The sequence below is a fragment of the Acanthisitta chloris genome, unplaced genomic scaffold, assembly GCF_000695815.1.
Source record: "Acanthisitta chloris isolate BGI_N310 unplaced genomic scaffold, ASM69581v1 scaffold16003, whole genome shotgun sequence".
Lineage (NCBI taxonomy): Eukaryota > Metazoa > Chordata > Aves > Passeriformes > Acanthisittidae > Acanthisitta > Acanthisitta chloris.
In genome coordinates this window covers 68,259-75,489 of record NW_008663439.1, presented here as the reverse complement: position 1 = coordinate 75,489, position 7,231 = coordinate 68,259, and the positions used below count along the sequence as shown (strand labels likewise).

Genomic DNA, 7,231 nt, shown 5'->3' with positions numbered 1-7,231 from the left:
GTCATTTCTCTCACACATGGAATGGTCTAAGCTCTCCTGCCTCCTGGTGGGGATTGCTGATGGGGCTTTTGGGGTTTCCAGTGACAGTGTTCTGTGGTACACTTAGACTTATCACTTAAGGTCTGCCTAGAAATGTTAATCTTTTTTGCTTGGCAATGATGTAACCCTTGAGGAATTCAAGGGTAGGAATGCTCAAATAGTGATTTCAAAAGACCCCAAGACAATTATAGGGCTTATGAAAATATGATGACTTACCTATCTCACTTACGTCTTTATGTCAATTTGCTGACTTAATTTATTTCAATGCTAAAGGCTTTAGGGAAATACTTTTCCAGGGAATTAATCTTTTAACTAAAGTGAGTACTAAATATGACATACACTAGTATTCCTTTTGACAACATAGAATTTGTCTCCTAAAAATAAAGTGGAAAACATATGCCCCATGAGCCAAATTCCACTTGGCTTTACACTGAGATAAATTCAGAATAACTTCATTGTTATCAATGTTCAGCTTCATTGTAACGCTGCAATAAATGCGAATCACTAAACCAGAGGGGAAAATAACCTGACCCAAGAGGCACAAACCAAGGCAAAAATGGCAGCAAGAGAAGTTGGTTCACAAAATTTGCCTATTAAATTTCTGTAGCATTCAATTTAGTGGTTTCTTTCCCCCCCTTTATCTGGGAGAGCACTTCCTGACTGTGATAAATTTCTCCATGAGGGATTCATTATAAGGATTTTAACAATTAAGTTTCACCTCCTGTGTAACGCCTGGTACATGGCTACTGCTGTTTGCAGGATAAAGGATTAGAGGGACTAATGCGCTGATGTGGTGATAATAGTTACGTTTCTGTTCACTGTTAGAGCTGATCAAGTCTAGGCTGCATTTTCTTACACAGTATTTTTCTTCAGTTTATTGGTTTTTTAAAATTAAAAATGATCTGTGTAGCCTCAGGCCTTGGGATTTTGTTTTGTTTTTGTTTCAGATGCACACAGCTGATGTCTTCTCTCTGTTTCTGTCTCCTTTAGGATGACAGCGATGGGATTCCCTGGTCAGAGGAGCGGGTGGTGCGGAAGGTCCTTTATTTATCTCTGAAGGAGTTCAAGAACGCACAGAAGCGGCAGCATGGCGATGGCATTAGCGGGAGCCTCAAAGCAGTGAATGGTGAGATGCCTCTGCAGTACTCCTGGAAGGACTCAGTCCTTTCTTCAATGCGGTTCTTCTGGAAGGACTCAGTCCTTTCTTCAATGTGGTTCTTCTCCTACAGCAGGGAAGGAGACCAGTGCACCCTCTGGCATGCACTGTGCCCTTGTGATCTGCACAGAAAAACTTGTTTCTGAAGTGCTTGAAATGCCCAGTTTGAACAGTCCATATGTTTTGATCTGCACAGAAAAACTTGTTTCTGAAGTCCATATGTTTTGGTTTCTGGCTTAACTGATTGAGCTCGGGATCAGGGTGGAGGGTAGGTGCCAAGTGGGAGAACAGGGACAGGCTGCCATTCAGTAGAAAAGGAGGCCCCTCTGGTCAGTCTGCTCCCTGGTGTTGACAGAGAAGGTAACCGTTTATAAAAGTTACAGTTACCTTGGGGATGTACACTTGGACAGAATTTACATACTGTCATTTAACTGCAAGAAACTGACTAACTAGCATCTGTCTCTGCAGTGATCTAAGTCTGCGGGTGAAGTAGCATAGATCTACAAAAAGATTTAAAGGGCTGAAAGGACACGAATGCTGTGACATTGGACTCCTGTAGTTTAGCAGTTCACAGTCGTTTAAGGTATTAAAAGGAGATGCAGACAAGCTTAGGTGACAGGAGCTTGAAAGGAATTTAATTTTATTTATTTGATGCTTTAGCCAGTAATTTATCTGTTGCTTCTCCTTTCCTTACCCCTTGCTTAAAAATGCCCTGGTGTCCTGAGAGGTGAATATAAAGTGTGTCTCTTTCAGATTCATTTGGACCCTTACTTGAAAAGGCTTTGTCATGCTGGCTTGAGCCTTGAAAGTGATGACTAGCAGGATTCAGATTTCTGGGCAGGATTACAGTTTTCACTCACAAGAGCTTATTTGTTTCTTTATGGAGGTTTATGGCAGTTCCTTCTAGGCATGTGCATAACTATACATGTGCTAATGTACTAAAGCAGCAGCTGGCTGCTTACTTGGTAGGGTTTTCATATTTATATGTAGCTTGTGCTTTTGACATGGTGAGTCAGGTTTCACTGTGTTTTCACTGTGTTATTGCCGACAGGGCAAAAAACCTAGGGGAAGGGCTGGATCACTACAAGCAGCATGATAGAGTTACTGTATTGCGTAAGCAACTGCAAACTCCTTAATGTGATTAAAGAAGACCTCAGACTTCTGAGTTCAGCAATAATACCAAATACTGATCTGATGGGAAGGGGCACCTAGCTTTAAGAGCAAGCCATTAATAAGCTTGGAGGTGTACACAAAACAGCGCTGGCTTTTTTCCCTCCAACACCTCTGCATCATTGATCTTCTGTCAAACACAATTTCTCTTGGAAAGTTTCTTATTCCATTGTGGGGGTTTTGTTTAGTCAAAGGAAAAAAGTCTAAAGGCGTGAAGCACAGTAATTGTGTGTTAGGAGGCTTTGATGATGTGCCAGGTTACAGGATGACTGAGGTTTTTATGGTGTCTAGTTTCTCCAAAGGCAGCTTAGATAAAAAGTGAGTTGGCTGAGAATGCTGTGTCAATGCAGGTACCAGACATGGAGTATGCCACTGGCTTCCTCTGGCAGCGACACAGCTCGCATCTCCAGAGCTTGCCTCTTGCATTGAAAGCTGTAGCTTTTGGTGCTATTTCTTCATGGAAGTAGAGGATCAGTTATTTGGAGGTTGGTTTTTTTTTTAATTGAGCCAAAATGGTATTCCATGTCACTCTTTTGTTTGCTAAATGATTCTTTAAATGTCCTGTCTTAGCACTGCTCTGTTTCAACGTCACTGTCCAAAAGCTTTTTTTTGTTAAGCCATTGATATTTGGAAGAATGTTTCATTATGCAGAGAAAAAAGATTTGCAAAAGGGAGGAGGATTGATACTGTACACTGACATCAAGAAAATCAATTTAAACTTGCAGTTTGTTCATTACTTTTTTAAAACACATGTAGCCATGTATTTTCAAATCCACAGGTCTCTGTGGACTGAGAAAAAAAGCAGGTCATCGTAAGAAATTACTGAGCTGTTTTGAATTCAGGGAAATGTAATATTTTAAGGACGAGTCTTAGATCCATGATTTCCTACTGTTGGGAATAAAAAAATATTTCCTTGCACGTGTCTTTCATTCCAACACTCAGGTGACAACCATTGTTTCTTGCATGTTACTCCCAAAGGTAGCATGCAGTTAAATATAGTTTTATGTGAGTGATCTATGGTTTGTTTGTTTGTTTGTTTATATGTTGAAAATCAAATAGGTCACCTTTCAGTACCTGGAAAATTTATCCATTTCTAAGAGTGGAAGGGAGGGGCCTGAGCAGAGTTCAGGCTCTCTGAGCTCCCCGCTCAATGCAGGAGCATGGATTGCTCTTGTGTACTTCTGATTGACAGTGGACCAAGATCAAATGCTGCTACCTAGTTGTTTGTGGTTCCTTCAGCTGAGAGAATTTATTTGTTCTGGTTTTATAACTGTCACCCCTTACATTTATTTATTTATAGATTTGCAACTTGTAATTTGTTTTAGTAGAAAGTACTTGTGGCAATAGAAGAGAGTAAAAGACACACCAGCCCCTTCCAACTGGTGTTTTGGGGAAGTTTTTATGGGTTTGCAGTGGTTGAAGTTTCAAAGCATGCTGCAAAAGTTGCTTTCTTGACTTTTGCAAAGCTGCAGCTAAACTTGTATGAAAATGATTGTCAGTGGTATTTCATCTGGTGAGTACAGTAGCATTGTTAGTGATTTGGTAGCTGCCTCTTTGTGCCTCTTTGATTGATAGTATGAAAAGCAAATTAATTTTAAATGTGAGAGATGAACCCATTAACAGGAGTCTTTTCTGTGCTAAAGTTTCTGCAAGCTCTCAGATGTGCTGGTGGTGGCATGGAGACAATTAACTTTGATGCTTCTCTGAATAATGAAAGAAAAATAAAATTTAAAATAAATAAAAATTCGGATTACTTTTGGCAATTATATGTATTATAATACCATGTCTGTCTCTGCCCCAGTATTAAAGATACTTGTTATCCTGAAAATAATCCTGCCATCTTCAGTTTGTGCCTGAAATCCTGTAACTAAAGTGGCTCTGATTAAAGAGAAAGGCAAGTGGGTGCATTATTGTTGTAGTATTGGTGGTTATATTGCCTGTGTGTTTATGTCAACTCTGGATATTGGCAGAGTGTAGAATGACACTCTACATTGTGCCTTTGTTTTCTATGTGTTCCTCTTCACTATGCGGGAATATAAAATCTGAAGGAGGTGCTTCTGCCAGTTGTCAAGAAACCCTCTGCAGCCCTAAATGGGATCCTGGAACTCTGATTATGGAAACAAGGTTGTGTGCTGGAAAACCCAGAGGGACCTCTTTAGTGATTTTGATTACTGCTGCCTGTCATTTCCGTTAGGATTTTAAGAATAGGGATAGGTGTTTGTAATAGTGATACCAATTTTCAGAGATCCTCGTCTAAAAGGAAAACTAATTCCCTTGGGAAATTGTTTTCTTCTTGTGTAACTTAGGATGTGAGATAATGCTATAAAAATGCAATGAAAGAGGTAATTATTGCTTGCATTCTGTTGATGAGAGTAAATCCAGTACCCTCAAAAGAGTATATCATAAAGCAAACTTTTATGACTTAAGATTTTAAATTCCGTTTTTCGTAACTTGTGATAAAGAAGAAATCTGTGATGCTTAAGTGCGTTTCTTAAATGGAAAAAGTGACAAAGTTTGCTAATTTGTTTAGGGTGGTTAGTTAATCTACAGAGATGACAAGCCAGATACTAGAATTACTCAAGCAGATACTGTGTATTCACTAGCTATACTTTGTCCTAGAAAGGTGTCATGGCAGTTTTCAAACATGTCAGCTAGGTTAAGCTCCTGGCAGGCATAATCTCATTGGGAAATGAATTGTACGTGAGGTAATGCTTTGGTTCAAGGCAGAAGTTGAAAGTCTTGTTCATTTAGTGAATAAAGAGATGAGTAAAAGTATGTAATTTTGCTCTTCTGAGAGATTTCACTTTAGATTTGGGGTCGTTAGTTGTTTATGTATTTTATGTGTATTCTTTAAACAGAGAAGGAACCGTGTGAGCACTTTGATGCAGGCAGTGGTTGGATGATAGATAAATGTGGTGCCTGTTCCTCCCTTCACAGAATCACAGAATCATCTTGGTTGGAAAACATCTCCAAGGTCATCGAGTCTAACCTTTCACTGATCATCACCTTGTCGACCATAGCACTAAGTGCCACATCCAGTCGCTTCTTGGACACCTCCAGGGATGGTGACTCCATCACCCTGTGCTGGCCTGCTTCTGCCCTCAGCCATTCCTGCACAAAAGCTAGCGAGACTTTTGTTGGAGGGCTGTTTTTTCCACAAACAAAATGTCTCTGTACTGAGAGGCAGAAGCCTCTGAGACAGCTCTTGGTGGGGCTGCGGTGCCAGACCCAGTGGCAGCAGCCTCCTCTGATGCCTGGGTCTGCCCATCCCTTGGCATCCATACTGGCTGTCCAGTCCATCTGGGGCAGCCAGCAGTGCTGGCTGAAAATAGCTCATCATCAATTGTTATTGATGCACGGATTTTTAAGCATTTTCTGCTCGCTGCATGGGGGTTCTGTTGATGGTCCCCAGCAGGCCATGTTGAAATGAAAGTGCCCAGTGATGGGGTGGAATGGTGTTCGCTTTATCTGACTTCAGCTTGTTGGTGAAACCTCTTTTCCTGGGCCATGTAAGATGGTACTCCAGGCATGGCATGACAAATTGCAGCAGATGTGATAGAATGCCTAAACACTGCTAAGCTGGGTGCTGCAGCTCAGTGCCATGCAGTATCTGCCCAAAGCTAACTATGTGGGGGTAGCAGCAGCTGCCAGCAGGGCAACCACATCTTCTCTGGGCTTAGACCAGGTCTCTTCTCTTCCTGCTTGTGCAGGTGAAAACACAGCAGCCCTTGGGGAAGTGCTGTTATTTTAGCTGCGCCCCTGTGTGCCCAGAGCAGTGTGTCTCCTTTCTCCCTGCTACAGACATGTAGGCTGGACCACTACTCAGCCTTTAATTTTGGACAAGAAAGCAGCCTTCTTCATTCACTGTGATGGTTCAGATATACCGGTAACTTCATCTCTCTCATTTCTGAAGGCTGCAATTAAGTACTGCGAGAAGGTTTTATGCTAACGTTTGTCTAGGGAGCTTTTCACTCCATCAGTGATGTGAAATTGCGTTTGTTGACAGTGGGTAAAGTCTGTCTGTCTCCTAAGCTTTAGTAGAAGATTGTAAGTGTGCCAAGGACCCTTGTCTGTAAGTGGATTTAAAAAATGCATTTACAGAAACAGAAATACCTCTTTCAACTTTGTGATATTTTCCCTTTACATTCAAAGTAAACAGCCTTTTTGGCTAGTTTTAAACTGTGATTAAATATAGATGTTTTCAACTAAAAGGTTCAGAAAACAAGCATTTGAGCAGATTTGTCATGGCACTCAACATCACTTTCACTTTGGTGCTTGCTGTCAAGTGAATTTAAAGATTAACAAATAAATAGCAGGATGTTTGGGTTGGGCTCCATTGAAAATTTCCAAATCTCTTTTCCTTTCTTTGTTTATTAGAACAGAATTAATTTTTGAGCCTGACAGGGACTTGCTTGTTCATCAGCTGACATAGGTTCATTTCTGCCTTTTCCATCATCACCACTTAGAAAAAATTTTGCAGGCCGAATTATGCCCTCAGTGATGTCTACCCAATTCAATTATGTCCAAATTATGCTCCTGTCTTAATATGATTTCAGTGTTTGGCGAGACTGCCAGAAAATTTTCTCTCACAGGACACCCATATTCCTTTTTTTCTCACATGTAACAGAGATGGATGCTTTTTTTTAACCTATGAAACAGAGGAATTTGGTAATTAATTTTCTCAAAACTCATGACCATCTAAAAAGACTTGCTGTCACCCTGACTGCATTTCTAGTCAAAGTAATTCTAAAAATCTTACCTCCTGCCTCCCTGCATATTGCTAATTGTAGGTAATGGAAAATGAAAACAGTGATGAAGGGTCTGCAGAGGTATAATCTGTAGGAGACTGAGTTACTGTAGGTCTAA

The 7,231-nt window shown here is 40.6% G+C and overlaps 1 long non-coding RNA gene across 1 annotated transcript in view; it reads left to right on the top strand.

Moving 5' to 3' along the window:
* Positions 1–1,026: 1,026 nt before the first annotated feature.
* The window catches only part of LOC103798724, a 73,922-nt gene continuing 67,717 nt past the window's right edge, over positions 1,027–7,231 (top strand). The window contains exon 1 of the long non-coding RNA XR_624733.1: positions 1,027–1,165. This is a non-coding gene — a long non-coding RNA (uncharacterized LOC103798724). The remainder of the gene's footprint in view (positions 1,166–7,231) is intronic.